The following is a 16,653-nucleotide window of genomic DNA, read 5'->3' on the forward strand; positions in this document are numbered from 1 at the left end:
TGTTTTTATGGAAAACCAGTAATTTTATTATTTTCTTGTTGAGATCTATCTTCAATATCAGTTACTTTAAATTTTAGAGAGCTGTAGTAATCTTTCAATTTCACTCTATTTTGACCATTCTAATGACTACATTTTTACATTTTATCTTGGCAATTCTCTCTCTCTTGATCTATCTGTCTTTCTTTTTTATCTCTTTCTGTTTTTCTCTGTTTCTTTCTGTGAAATTGTTCTCCCAATTTTGATCATTCTAGGAGTGCTCACAAGATGGATCCCATGGCTAATTTGCACAGAAGTTTTGATCAATAAGGTCCTTTTTAGGCTATTAGCTCTTTGTTTCCAGAGTCTCACCATATTGGTGCCAAACTTATTGTGGACAATTAACAAGTTTTAATACTATTGCAGTTAAAAATTCTTGACTCAAGTGATCCTCCAGTCTCAGACTTCTTACTACCAGGGTTTCCACACAAATGCAGCCCTACATTTGTGCCATTTACTATTCTTTTTTTTTTTATATCCATCACTTTAATAAAAATTCTTCATTTGTTCTAAATCACTAAAATTTCAAATTTTTCTTTTTTATTTAGAGATGTTAGAAATTTTATAAATCCTAAATATTAGTTGTAAAATATTTATAGATATTAAAATTTTAAAGCTCTAATCTTGAACCTAACATATTCTTCACCCAAATCTTTTATTAAGAATCTCATTCACAGTGGAGGATTCTGGGAAGATGGCAGAGTAAGTTGGTAAATTTCAAGATCTCCGGATCTCCCCCTAAAATAGAACAAATCAGCACCTCAGGGCAAGCATATGCTGGTGAAAAATCAAGAAGACTTGAGAAGAACAGGGATCCTCCTGATACAACTTGAGAAGATCTGAAGAAAGACACAGGGATGGAGAGTTAACCTGTCTTACGTGCAAACAATTTTGGGCTAGCTCCACAGAGCATCAATTGGACAAAGTGGGAACCCCTCTGGATAGCTGTGTGTGGTTGAAGATTCAACAGGAACCACAGAGACTTTCAACTCCCAAACTGTTTGTCAAGTTGGAATTTGTGTGTAGGAAGACTGTCTGATTAGGAATGCTAGGTCCAGCTGAGATATGGCCCTGGGTAAAAAGGAACCAGCTCCTGGGGAGTGCAGAGGCAGTGGGCCAGGGAGACTGTTGGATGTGGACACTTGCAGAAGGGAGGAGCTCTTGGTTTGAGGTTCCTGATCAGAACAGAGAGCTAAAGTGAAGGTTGAGAAACCACCTTACCACCCCACAATTATCTACCACCACTCTAATGTATCTTATTTTTTTAAATGAATCAGCAAAGAAGGAAGAACCCCAACATTGAAACATATTATAGAATCAGGGAAGACCATGGTCCATCTTCAGAAAAAAATTAGCCTTTACTCCCAAAAGTAAGATGAAATGGCTCCCTGCCTAGAGAAAATTTATATAACTCAAAAAAACTCAAAATCAAATGAGAAACTTTGAGGAAAATCTAAAAAAAAAAAAATCTGAGAAAAACAAAAAGCTTATAGAAAAAAAGTCAAGTATAAAAAGAGGAAAATAATTCTTTGAAAATTATAATTGGAAAAGGAAAAGCGGTGAAGCTATAAGAGACCAAGAAATAACAAAATAGATTATAAAAAATGAGAAAATATACCAGAATGTGAAACATTTTAAAAGAAAAAGACAGATCTGGACAACAGATCAAGAAGTGAAAACATAACAATAATTGGACTGCCAGAAAGTTTTGACCAAAAAGAGATCTTTGACATGATATTTCCTGCTTTATCTGTTCAAGAAAATTGTCCTGAAGGAATTTGTGGCCAAAGAAGAACTGGAGTTTATTATTGGATGCAAAATAGATAATTTTGATTATATTAAGTAAAAGAGTTTCTGTATAAACAGAATCAATGTATACAAGGTTAGAAGGAAAGCAACAAACTGGGGAAAATGTTTACATTCAAAGATTCTGATAAAGACTTCATTTCTAGAATATAGAGAATTGCCTTAAATTTATAAGAATCCAAGCCATTCTCCAATTGATAAATGATCAAAGGATATAAACAAACATTTTTCAGATGAAGAAATTAAAAATATTTCTAGTCATATGAAAAGGTGCTCTAAATCACTGTTGATCAATGTTAATTAATGCTAATTGTTAATTAATAAGAGTTAAGACAACTCTGAAGTTGTCTTCAACTTCACACCTCTCAGATTGGTAAGGTGACAGGAAAAGAAAATGAAGATTGTTGGAAAGGACATGGGAAAACTGGGACACTAATACATTGTTGGTGAAGTTGTGAACTGATCCAATCATTCTGGGGAGCAATTTGGAACTATGACTAAAGTGCTATCAAACAGTGTATACCCTTTGATCTAGCAGTGTTTTTACTGGGCTTCTATCCCAAAGAGATCTTGAAGAAGGGAAAGGGACCCACATGTGCAAAAATGTTTGTGGCAGCCCTTTGTGTAGTGGCAAGAAACTAGAAACTGAGTGGATGTCCATCAGTTGGAGAATGGCTAAATAAGTTGTGGTATATGAATATTATGGAATATTATTGTTCTGTAAGAGATGATCAGAAGGATGATTTCAGAGAGGCCTGGAGAGACTTACATGAACTGATGCTAAGTGAAATGAGCAGAAGCAGGAGATCCTTGTACATGGCAACAAGAAGATTATTCAATGATCAATTCAGATGGATATGGCATATCTCAACAATGAGTTCCCATAATCTTGTGATGGAGAGCGTCATCTACACCCAGTGAAAAGAATGTGGGAACTGAGTGAGGATCACAACATAGCATTTTCACTCTTTTTGTTGTTGTTTGTTTGCATTTCATTTTTTCTCATTTTTTTCCTTTTTGATTTGATTTTTCTTGTGCAGCAAGATAATTGTATAAATATGTATGCATTTATTGGATTTAACATATATTGTTATCATGTTCAATATATATTGGATTACTTGCCATCTAGGGGAGGGAATAGGAGAAGGGGAGGAAATTGCAACACAACATTTTGGATTAATGTTGAAAGGATTAATGTTGAAAAAGTATCCACATGTATGTTTTGAAAATAAAAAGCTTTAATAATAAAAAAGAAAAAAAACTTTTTAAAAGTCAATAAAATCTAGCAATTTACAAAGAAAAAAATTTCTTAAATTCTGTTGGGCCTTCATCAGTACCATGTAGAGTGGAAACCAAAAGAAGAACATTTAAAGGGCTTAGAGAAAGCATGTTAAAATGATGACTGCTATAGTTTTTTGCTCTTATCCCACTTAGTAAGGCTTAAAGAATCAGAATGTAAAAGGGCTAAAATGAATGACTGCCTGGACAGGATGAATTTCCATCAGCTAGAATTATAATACCTTAAATTTTAGGACACAGGATTAGACTGGCTGACTCCAAGGATAATATCTAGAAGAAAAACTTAAAGCAGCTTAGGAGGGGGAAAAAAAAGGAATAGATGTAAATATAATTAAGCCTTGTTTACAATAAGATGAATATATAAATAACAGTAGTAACTAATAAGATAATTGCAAACTTTATAATATCTTCCTTTGTTTTTCTAATAGTTTATGTTATCCTACAGAATTAATAAAATAAAGGATTTTAAATACAAAATAATTCTATTCATTGGTTTTAGAAAGCAGGAAAAGGGAGAAAGGTAACCACTTTCATTGACTAAGCTGGATAGAAAGGAAGCTTGGTTCATTGTAAAAAGGTAGAGACAACTAGGCTTAGTAATAGTATCTAAGAAATAAGAAGAAAAATATGGTTTAGGAGAAAAAGATGAAGGAGAAAAGAGAGGAGAAATAGAAGAAAAAAGGGAAGGAAATACAGTATATTAGTAACACCAAGAAGAAAACAATGCATAAATTACTCTGGCTGGGGTAGAGGATTACTATTAGGGCAGAGCTACATTATTGAATATTCTTTTTTAAATTAGCTACATAATTGGGACCATAATGTAATGACCACGTTAGCACCCTGGATACCTTAGAATCAGCCAGAGTCAGGATAAGCAAAAGTCCTTGGCCTTTATTCTTGGTCTTTAGGGGTAGGATTGAATTAGATGGAAGCAGAATTTCCCCAACCTCCTTCTTCTTCATCTATAGTCAAAGTGACCCTCGCTAGTCTTCCTCCACCCCCTAGTCCCGCCTACAATTCTCTATATACACGATCATTGAACCAGCTCAGGATAGTGGGAAGGGCCATTCCCCAAGCATATGCCCATAGAGTATTGTCCAATCGGTAGTTAGCCTCAAGTTTTCGAACAGACCTCAGTGCATTGACTGAAGAGTTTCAGCCCTCTTCACTATACAAAGTTGCTGTTTTGTTTTAATTTGTTATAGATTTGGGAGCTGAGCAGCAGGATAGCTCAGTGCATAAATTGTTGGGCCATAGAAAGGGAGGACTAAATTCAAATCCAGCATCAATCACTTGCTATCTATGTAAACCTGGGCAAGGTTTTTAAGCACTGATTGTTTTAATCCACTGGAGAAGGAAATGACAAACTACTAAAAATAACTTTCCCAAAAAAATTGGATTGTTAGAATGCAGGAGAAAATGATAAGAACTCTCTTATCATTTTCTCCTGCATTCTAACAACAATAATAATTTAGGGTTATTTTTAAAATGAATAGGGTATTCTATATATTACCTAATTTCACATGACTTTTAAAGTGGCCCAGTGGTAGGTAATTAAAATTATTTCTATTTTTAGCTGACTAAACTGAGAATTTAGTGACCTGCACATATTTATTCACATGGATAGTAACTGACATAGCTAGGATTTTTTTTCTGTTTGTTTTTGTTTTTTAAATAACCTTTTATTTACAGGTTATATGTATGGGTAACCTTACAGTATTGACAATTGCCAAACCTCTTGTTCCAATTTGTCCCCTCCTTCCCCCCACCCCCTCCCCCAGATGGCAAGATGACCAGTAGATGTTAAATATATTAAAATATAAATTAGATACACAATAAGTATACATGACCAAGCCATTATTTTGCTGTACAAAAAGAATCAGACTCTAAAATATTGTACAATTAGCCTGTGAAGGAAATAAAAAATGCAGGTGGGCAAAAATATAGGGATTGGGAATTCAATGTAATGGTTTTTAGTCATCTCCCAGAATTCTTTCGCTGGGCATAGCTGGTTCATACTGCTCCATTGGAACTGATTTGGTTCATCTCATTGCTGAAGATAGCCAGGTCCATCAGAAATGGTCATCATATAGTATTGTTGTTGAAGTATATAATGATCTCTTGGCCCTGCATAACTAGGATTTGAACCTTGATCCCTTCAAATTCTTTTCCATTACACCACTGCTCCAATTAAGTTATTTTTTTTTTTAAAGAGCTTCTATTGACTGTGGTTATGATAGAACATTGTGCAGCCTGAGGATCTGTACTGGATGATGAAAAAATGTTGCTTTGGCACTGTCAGTGTACCCGTTTCTGAAAGTTTTATTCTAAGAGGAAATAGCTGATTAGATACAAGTGACCAAAGGCAGTGACTGAAAAGTTCATGTACAGTTTCTAGGAATTTTTTTTTTTTTGGAAAGACTTTGCTTTTACCTATCTGATAATAAAGATTATCTACTCTGATTTCTCTGATCTACTTAGGTCAGATCACCATGGTGACAGGTTTTTTTTTTTTCTTCTTTTTTTTAATGTCCTGTTTGTCTCCACTTAGGTATATATAGTGCTGCAAAAGGATCTGGTATCCATTACAGTCTAGATAACATCAGTACTAGTCTAAATTTGTACTTACAATGAAATCTAATAATGTTCTAGTACATGGATTTAAAACAGGAAATAAAATCACTTGGAATCTTATTGGAGACAAATATGATGGAGAAAAGAAAAACAGGAAAAATCCCATTTGTACTTCTCAGAGAAAAATAAGAGGACTACCCCTATTCCCCTCCTACCTCTAATCATTAACCCCAGTGAAGAAGTTGAAATGAAATTACAATGATGATCCATATTAAGGAAGTAGTTGATTTACCAATATGTTCCCATTTTCTATTTTTAAAATACCACTCTTTAATTATAAATGTAGTCTATTAGACAAATCACTCATTTTAAAAACATCTATTTTTTCATATACACCTAAATTTTAAGTAATCATTTTTTTAATACTTGCTCAGGCTCAGAAAACAAAAAAAGGCATATCTTCAGGGAATGTGAAAAGATTAGTAAAAGGAACTGTGTGAATGTTTAGCCTGGAAAAAAGAAGACTTAGTGGATAGGAAACATGAAAGAAATCTTCAAGTATATGAAGGACTAATATACAGAAAAGAGATTAAACTTATTTGCCTTGGCCCCAATATGTAGAAATGAAAGAAAGGTATGGAATTTGCAAAGAGGTCGATTTAGTCTTGATATAAAAGAAACATTTCTATCCTTTTTTTTAATTTTCCATGAAGGCAAGAACACATCAATCTTTATTAGACTCACAGAATGTTACAAACAAAAGGGCTCCTGCACATAATTTACACCAACATGCATTTTACATATGATGAAATGATAAGATAAACTGCCCCAAGTGCTACTATTGGGCATATATCCCAAAGAGATACTAAAGAAGGGAAAGGGACCTGTATGTGCCAAAATGTTTGTGGCAGCCCTCTTTGTAGTGGCTAGAAACTGGAAAATGAATGAATGCCCATCAACTGGAGAATGGTTGGGTAAATTGTGGTATATGAATGTTATGGAATTTTATTGTTCTGTAAGAAATGACCAGCAGGATGAATACAGAGGGGCTTGGAGAGGCTTGGAGAGACTTAGACAGACTTAGACGAACTGATGCTGAGCAAAATGAGCAGAACCAGGAGATCATTATATACTTCAACAAGGATAATGTATGAGGATGTATTCTGATGGAAGTAGATTTCTTCAACAAAGAAAAGATCTAACTCAGTTTCAATTGATCAATGATGGACAGAAGCAGCTACACCCAAAGAAAGAACACTAGAAAATGAATGTAAGCTGTTTGCATTTTTGTTTTTCTTCCTGGGTTATTTTTACCTTCTGAATCCAAGTCTTCCTGTGCAACAAGAGAACTGTTCAGTTCTACACACATATCTAGGATATACTGTGATATATTTAACATGTATAGGACTGCTTTCCATCTGGGGAGGGTGGGGAGACAGGGAGGGGAAAAGTCAGAACAGAAGTGAGTGCAAGGGATAATGTTGTAAAAAAATTACCCAGTATTGGGTTTTGTCAATAAAACGTTATAATAATTAAATAAAATTTTTTAAAAAGATGAACTGCCCAAATTTACATAGTAAGTTTGCAGATTTGTCATATTTTTATTTATATAATGGTATTTTTCCCATTATATGGAATTGGTTCAGTTATTTAGATGAAATGATTATGTTTCATTGAGACATGTATCTAACAGAAATTTAGAAGAATCATGTATTCTAACATATTAATTTCCATAACTTTATGCCAGCTAAAAATGTTAACATTAAAATCAATTGAGCAACTTTTTGTTAAACATTGATCACAAGCAAAGGAGCTTACAGACTATCAGTTTAGTAAAGAAACTCCCCTAATTAAAGAACTGAAAGGAAATGTAGGTTGGCATAATGGACAGAATATTAAATGGTGAATCAGGAATCTTGACCTAGAAAATGTATATAATTATCCTTCAATGATTTGATAAGCTCTAACATTTACTGCTTATGTAATTATAAAGAGGAGCCCCTCGGCCTCAGTTACTTCATTTTTTAAATCTAAGCAACAATATTTGCATACCTCACTGTATAGCATAAGGCCAGATTATTTTAAATAAATCTTTTAAATAAAGCTTTTTTATTTTCAAAACATATGCACAGACAATTTTCAACATTCACACTTGCAAAAACTTGTGAAACATTTCTCCTAAAGTGAATAAAGGTGGTAATTTCTCCTCATTACAGCCTTCAATCAAAGGGTGGATCACCACCTATCAGCTTAGTTACACATAGAACAGATTCCTCTTCTGGTTGAAATAAGTGGCTTCTTTTAACTCTTAAAGTCTGATTCTATGAGACAAACTATTTTGGTTTATTTTCAAAATAGTGCTACATTAAAATTTTTATCAAATGGTCCACCTGGCAAAAAAAAAATAAGTAGAGTTATAAAAATTAGGAAATTTCTCAAATTCTTATTACTTATTACTCTTCAAACCAGTTAAAGAGATTTCAGATTCTCCTTGTTGTACTCAAGGACAGAACCAGGTACTGTATTTTTTACATTTCTTGTTTACTAAAATATATTTTCCAATATTAAAGTAGTCATTTGTCCCTCTTATTGTATAATAATTGTTCCCTATATGTGCATTATCTCTGTAGTAGAAAATATCCATAATAAGACAGCAAAAATAATTACCCATGCACTTTTGCAAACATGATCTTATTCCAGTGCCACTATAGTACCATAAGTAAGATACCATAGACAAATTTATTTCCATTTTACAGATCAGGAAACTAGAGCTGAGAGATGAGAGTTAGGTCTCAAAGCTAATAAGTATCCGGGACAAGATTTGAACTTACCTTTCATCTAATATATATGTCTAAAAAATACTTTGCTCTGATATTAATTGACTGTGCAATTGTAGAAGAGAATGGAATAAATATTCATTGAATGACATGAATAGAAAATTAAATCAAGTATAAGGAAAGCGTGAAGCACAGGAAATGTGGTCCTATCATTTTTTTTTGAGCCAATTCTTTTTCAGTTCAAAAAATAAAAAATAAAAAATAAACAGGATTATACAATCAGAATGAGAAGGAGTCTTGATAACCATCTAGTCTAACCAAAATTTTTAACATTCACTCTACAACAGCTAATATGTGGCAATTCTGTGAGGCCTCTCATTATCCTCGGGGATAGCTCTAATCATTATTGAATTTTCTGACAATATGTTTCATGTAGATTTCTGGTGTAAAAATGGAAGATTAAGAAAGGAGCTTTCTAAAACCCTCCCAAATTTCTCTCCCAAAAAAACATTAAAAGAGAGCCTCAAAATTGATCTAGGAGCACGAAAGAAGCTAACTAGCACAAGAGGGAAGGTCTTTTTGATTGGGATGGGAGAGAAGGGAGGACCAAGAACAGAAGCAGCAGCAGCAATAGACAAAACCACAACTAGTCTTAAAGCAGGGGACCTACAGTAGGGCTGCAAACCTTGAGAAATCCATCCATAAAACCCTACCCTCTTGTAAATTAGCAGCCTACTGGGCAGGTAAGCAGTCTATGGACCACAGCAAGGCCCCACCTCTAGTAGAAGCTAACAAGTGAGGCACGGACACCCTAATTGATTGACTAAGCCAGAAGGGAAGCCTACCTTCCAGAGAAAGCATGCAGCTAATTCTTGAAGTAGAATTAATAAAAGAGAAAGTAATGACACAATGATTCATTAAAGTACAATAAAATAAATTTAAAAAAAATTCTTTTCTTTCTTTTTTTTTTAACTGGGGCAATTGAGCTTAAGTGATTTGTCCAGTGTCACACAGCCAGGAAGTGTTAAGTGTCAGAGGCCAGATTTGAACTCAGGTCTCCTGACTTCAGGGTTTGGTGTTCTATCAACTACACCAAATAGCATCCCCAAAAAATTTATTAATAAAAAAAATGTGAAAAAGTTTCCCTGGAAAAACAACTGTCCTAAAAAATAGATCTACAAGAGATAATGTAAGAATTATTGGACTACATGAAACACAAGATTTAAAAAATCCTAAACAACATGTTTCAAGAAATTTTATTTAAAAAAACAAACTATCCTGACAAATTAGAACCAGAGGGCAAAATAAAAATTAAACAAATACACACATCCCCTTCCCTTCTTTCCCCCAATTATAATAGGTCCTTTGTCTCTTTAAGAGATGTAATTTCCCTTACTTTATCTCATTTTTCCTCTTTTTCCAATGCAATCTCCTTTCTACCTCTAGTTTCTTTTCATATTATTGTAATAAAAGCAAATTTTACCCACACTCTCTAAGTATACCCATAACAGAAATACAGTTCTCAAGAGTTCTTTCCTTTTTACCTTTTTATGCTTCTCTTGAGTTCTATAATTGGAGGCCAAATTTTTTTGTTCAGCTCTGGTCTTTTCATCAGAAATAAGTGAAATTCACCTGTATTATTGAATGTCCATCTTCTTCCATGAAAGAAAATGCTCAAATTAGCTGGATAGCTTATTTTTTTTTTACCATAATCTAAGTTCCTTTGCTTTTCAGAATATTAGATTCCAGGCCCTTTGATCCTTTAAGGTGGAAGCTGCTAGGTCCTGGGTAACCCTAATTGGGGCTCCTCAGTATTTAAATCACCTCTTTCCAGTTGCTTGCAATATTTTTCCTTAGTCTGATGGTTCTGAAATTTAGCCACAATATTCCTTGAAGTATTCATTTTGGGATTTCTTTCAGAAGAGACAATCTAAGGATTATTTGACTTCCTGAAAACCATGATGAAAAAGAGCATAGGGGCAACTATGGCACAGTGGATAAAGCACCAGCTCTAAAGTCAGGAAAACCTGAGTTTAAATCTGGCCTCAGACACTTAACACTTCCTAAGTATGTGATCCTGGACAAGTCACTTAACACCAATTGCCTCAGGGAAAAAAAATAGAGAGAGAGCCTAGACATTAACTTTTAGGAAATCATCAAAGGAAATTGCCCTGATGTCCTAGAATCAGAAGATAAAATAGCCATTAAAAGAATTAGCAGATCACCTCCTAAAAAAAGTCCCCAAAATTAAAACTCCAAGGAATATCATGACTAAATTTCAGAACTACTTGACCAAATTAAAAATAGTGCAATCAGCCAGAAATTAACAATTCAAATACCAAGGAGCTACAATCAGGATTACCCAGGACCTAGCAGCTTTCATCTAAAAGGATCAAAGGGTCTAGAATCTGATATTTTGAAAGGCAAAGGAACTTGAAAGGCAGCCAAGAATAAACTGCCCAATTAAACTGAGCATTTTATTTCAAGGAAGAAGGTGGATATCCAATGATATATGTGAATTTCATTTATTTCTGATGAAAAGATCAGAGCCGAACCAAAAAAAAAAATGGTCTCCAAATATAAAACTCAAGAGAAACATAAAAGGGTGAAAAAGAAAAAAAAATCTTGAGAACTATATTTCTGGTAGGGGTAACCTCAGAGAGTGCAGATATAATTTTATTTTATTGTCACATTATGAAAAAGAAACTAAAAGGAAAAACAGGATGGTACTGGAAAAAGGGGAAAGTGGAGGTAAAATGAGGGAAATTTCATCTCATGAAGAGGCAAAGAAAACCTATTATAATTGAGGGAAAGAAGGGAGGAGGATGAACATTTTGTGAATCTTACTCTCATCACATTTAGCTCAAAGAGAAAATGTTAAACATATTTGGTTTCATAGAGAAACTTGTCTCACCTTATAGAGAAGTGGGAAAGGAAAGGGAAAAGGAAAGGAGGAGGCTAATAGAAGGGAAAACAGAAATAGTAGGGAAAAGGTATAAAAAAGAAGAGATGCTATAAAGGGAGGGTTACTTGAGGGAAGTGGTGTTCAGAAACAAAATACTGGGGAGGAGACAAAGGGACAAAGGAAAGAGAAAAGTACAATTTTGTGTAACTAAGATGGCAAGAAATCAGAATTAGTTACCTTAACTGTGAATGTGAATGGGATGAACTCTTCCATAATAAGGAAGCTGATAACCAACTAGATTAGAAGTCAGAATCCTACAATATGTTATTTACAGGAAGCACATTTAAAGCAGGGTAATACATACAGAATATAGGTAAAAGGCTGAATTAGAATCTGTTATACTTCAGGTAAAATAAGAAAAAAAAAGCAGGGGTAGTGATCCTCATTTCAAATGAAATAAAAGCAAGGATAGATCTAATGAAAAGTGATAAGGAAGGAAACTATATCTTGCTAAAAGGTACCACAGATAATGAAGCAATAACAATATTAAACATACATACACCAAGTGGTAAAGCATCTAAATTCCTTTTTTTTTTAAATAAAGCTTTTTATTTTCAAAACATATGCATGGATAATTTGACAACATTGACCCTTGCATAGTCTTGTGTTTCAGATTTTCTTCTCCTTCCCTCCAACCCCTCCCCTAGACGGCAGGCAATCCAGTATATGTTAAACATATTAAAATATATTTAATTCCAATATGTATAAACATATTTATACAATTATCTTGTTACACAAGAAAAATCAGATAAAAAAGAAAGTAAAAGACTCAGAAAACAAAATGCAACTAAACAACAAAAAAGAGTGAGAATGTTATGTTGTGATCCATATTCAGTTCCCACAGTCCTCTCTCTGGGTGTAGATGGCTTTCTTCATCACAAGATCATTGGAACTGGCATCAATCATTTTATTGTTAGAAAGAATCATGTTCATCAGAATTAATTGTCATATAATATGGATGTTGCTATGGAAAATGATCTCCTGGTTTTGTTCATTTCACTTAGCATCAGTTCGTGTAAGTCTTTCCAGGCCTCTCTAAAATCATGATTCTGATCATTTCTTATAGAACAATAATATCCCATAACATCCATATACCATAACTTATTCAGCCATTTTCCAACTGATGGGCATCCACTCAGTTTCCATTTTCTTGCCACTATGAAAAGGGCTAATTATTGAAGCAAAATTCTTAAATAGTTTACCTCTCAGATCTGTGAAGAAGAAAGGAATTTGTATCTAAAGCATAATTGAACACCAGATGCAAAATTATTTTTTTTTGCACATGTGAGTCCCTTTCCTTTCTTTAAGATCTCTTTGAGATATAAGACAAATAGAAACACTGCTGGATCAAAAGATATGCACAGTTTGATAACTTTTTGAACATAGTTCCAAAGAGCTCTGGATGCATTCACAGTTCCACCAACATTGTATTAGTATCCCAGTTTTCCCACATTACATCCAACATTTGTCCTTATCTTTTCCTGTCATAGTCAATCTGAGAGGTGTGTATTGGTATCTCAGAGTTGTCTAAATTTGCATTTCTCTAATCAATAATGATTTAGAACACTTTCTCATATTATTAGAAATAGTTTTAATTTCTTAATCTGAAAATTGTCTGTTTGATGATCCTTTGATCATTTATCAATTGGAAAATGGCTCAAATTCTTATAAATTTGAGTCATGTCTCTAAATATATTAAAAATGAGGCCTTTATCAGAACCCTTAAATTTAAAAATTATTTCCCAATTTATTGCTTCCCTTCTGATCTTGTCTGCATTAGTTTTGTTTGTACAAAAAATTTTTTTTAACTTAATATAATCAAAATTATCTATCTGGTGTTCAGTTATGCTTTAGATACAAATTCCTTTCTTCTTCACAGATCTAAGAGGAAAAGTATTTAAGATTTTTGCTTCAATAATTAGGAATATTGGCCCACGATTTTTCTTTCTCCGTTTTCACCCCTGGTTTTGCTATCAGCACCATATTTGTGTCATAAAAGAAATTTGTTAGGACTCCTTTTCCCCCTGTTTTTTTCCCAAATAGTTTATATAGTACTGGAATTAACTGTTCTTTGAATGGTTAGTAGAATTTACATGTAAGTCCATCTTTCCCTGGAGATTTTTTCCTAGGAAGTTGATTAATAGCTTTTTCTATTTCTTTTTCTAAAATGGGACTATTTAAATAGTTTATTTCCTCTTCTGTTAACCAGGGAAATCTATATTTTTATAGATATTCCTCCATGTTATTTAGATTATCAAATTTATTGCCATAAAGTTGGGTAAAATAACTCCTAATTATTGCTCAAATTTTCTCTTCATTGGTGGAAACTTCTTTTCCTTTTTGAGACAACAATTTGATTTTCCTCTTTCCTTTTTCACACCAAATTAACTAAAGGTTTATCTATTTTGTTGGTTTTGTCATAAAACCAACTCAGTTTTATTTATTAATTCAATAGTTTTTTTACTTTTAATTTTATTAACATCCCCTTTTATTTTTATAATTTCAATTTAGTATTTAATTGAGGGTTTTTAATTTGTTCTTTTTCTAAATTTTTTAGTTGTAAGCCCAATTCGTCGATCTTCTCTTTCTCTATTTTATCCAAGTAAACATCTAGAAATATAAAATTTCATCTTATCACTTTGGCTGATCTAACAAATTTTGGTATGTAGTCTCATTATTGTCATTGTCTTGTATGAAATTGTTACTTGTGTCTATAATTTGCTGTTTCACCCATTCATTCTTTAGGATTTGATTAATTAATTTCCAATTAATTTTTGGACTATTTTCTCCTGGCCTTATATTGCATGTGGTTTTTATTGCATAATGATCTGCAAAAAATGCATTTACTATTTCTGCCTTTCTGCATTTGATTTTGAGTTTTTATGCCCTAATATATGGTCAATTTTTTTGTAAAAGTTCCATGAACTGCTGAGAAGAAAGTGTACTCTTTTCTGTTTCAATTCAATTTTCTCCAAAGATCTATCACACCTAACTTTTCTAACATTTTGTTTACTCCTTAACTTCCTTATTATTTATTTTGTGGTTCTATTTATCTAGTTCTGAGAGAGCAAGGTTGAGATCCCTCATTAGTATAGTTTTGCTATCTATTTCTTCTTGCATCTCCCTTAACTTCTCCTCTAGGAATTTGGATGCTATACCACTTGGTCCATATATATTTAGTACTGATATTGTTTCATTTTCTATGGTACCCTTTAGTAAAATATATTTTTCTTCCTTGTCTCTTTTAATTAGAGATATCTTTGCTTTTATTTGATCTGAGATCAGGATTGCTACCCCTGCTTTTTTTTTTTTTTCTTCACCTGAAGCATAATAGATTCTGCTCCTTCACTCTGTATGTATCACTATGCTTTAAATGTGTTTCTTGTAAACAACATATTGTAGGATTCTGGCTTTTAATCCAGTCTGCTATCTCATTCTGTTTTATGAGAGAGTTTATTCCATTCACATTCACAGTTAAAATAACTATATATTTCATGCCATCTTATTTACCCTAAGTTATGCTTTTCTCTTTCCTTTCCCCCTTTCCTCCTCTCCAGTATTTTGCTTTTAATGACCAGCTCCCTCAATCAGCTCTTGAACTTTAGAGTGCCACCCTCTTTTTTACACCCTTCCCCTTAATACTTCTGTTTACCTTCTATTAGTCTTTCCCTTTCTTTTCTCCTTTTCCTTCCCACTTTCCTATAAAGTGAGACAAGTTTCTCTGTGAAACCAAATATGTCTGATATTCTCTCTTTTAGTCAAATCTGATGAGAGTAAGATTCATACAATGCTCATCTGCCTCGCTTCTTTACCTCAGTTATAATAGGTCTTCTTTGCCTCTTCATGATCTGTAATTTTCCTTATTTTACCTCCTTTTCCCTCTAATCCAGTGTGATCTGCTTTCTACCTCTAGCTTCTTTTTCATATTATCATAATAAAATGAAATTATACCTGCACTCTCTAAGTATATCTGCAAAAGAAATATAGTTCTCAAGAGTTCTTTCCTTTTTACCTTTTTATGTTTCTCTTGAGTTCTGTGTTTGGAAATCAAAATTTTTGTTCAATTCTGGTCTTTTCATTAGAAATAAGGGAAATTCACCTATATCATTGAATGTCCATCTTTTTCCTTGAATAACAATGCTCATTTTAGCTGGATAGCTTATTCTTGGCTATAATCTAAGTTCCTTTGCCTTTTGGAATATCAGATTTCAGGCCCTTCGATTCCTTAAGGTAGAAGCTGCTAAGTTCTGGGTTATCCTAATTGTGGCTTCCTGATATTTAAATTGTTTCTTTCTGGCTGCTTTCAGTATCTTTTCCTTGATGTGATTGTTCTGAAATTTAGCCACAATATTTCTTAGGGATTTAATTTTAGGGTCTCTTTCAGGAGGTTATCTGTGAATTCTTTCAATGGCTATTTTACCTCTTGATTCTAAGATATCGGGGTGGTTTTCCTTTATGATTTGCTATAAGATAATGTTCTTTTGTTCATCATGGCTTTTAGGAAGTTCAATAATCCTTAGACTGTCTCTCCTAGATCTGTTTTCCAGGTCAATTATTTTTCTTAGGAGGTATTTCATATGTTCTTCTATTTCTACATTTTTTTTTGTTTGACTAATTCTTGAAGTCTTATCATGTCATTCACTTCCATTTGTTCAATTCTAATTTTTAGACTATTATTTTATTCAATTACCTTTTTTAGCTCCTTTTGTAATTGACCAATTGAATTGTTTTGTTCACTGCATTTTTTTCCATTTCACAAATTTTGTTTTTCAATGAATTGTTGTCTTTTATATATCTATTTTATAGGGTATTATCATTCTGTCAATGATATTTCATTTCCCCATTTTTCTTGTAATTCTCTTTTAAGATCCTTTATGCCATCTTTCAAGAAAGCCTTGTGAAATGGGGCCCAGCTCATATCTCCCTTTGGGGATTCATCTGGAGTTGCTTGGCCTATAGGAACATCAGGATTTGAGATCTGTTCTCTCTCTGAATAAAAGCTGTCTATGGTCAGAGTTCTTTTTGGTTTTTTACTCATTTTTTTAAATGCTTGAGGTCTGCTCAATGCAAAGAAGGGACAGTTGCTTTAATTTGCCCTGGGGCAGTTGCACTGATTTGACTTATGGTGCTGCATTATTGTGGATAGGTCCCAAGTTCTTCTGAAGCTCAATGGTTTACAATTTGCCTTTTGTA

Source organism: Sarcophilus harrisii, chromosome 3 (genome assembly GCF_902635505.1).
Source record: "Sarcophilus harrisii chromosome 3, mSarHar1.11, whole genome shotgun sequence".
NCBI classification, from domain to species: domain Eukaryota; kingdom Metazoa; phylum Chordata; class Mammalia; order Dasyuromorphia; family Dasyuridae; genus Sarcophilus; species Sarcophilus harrisii.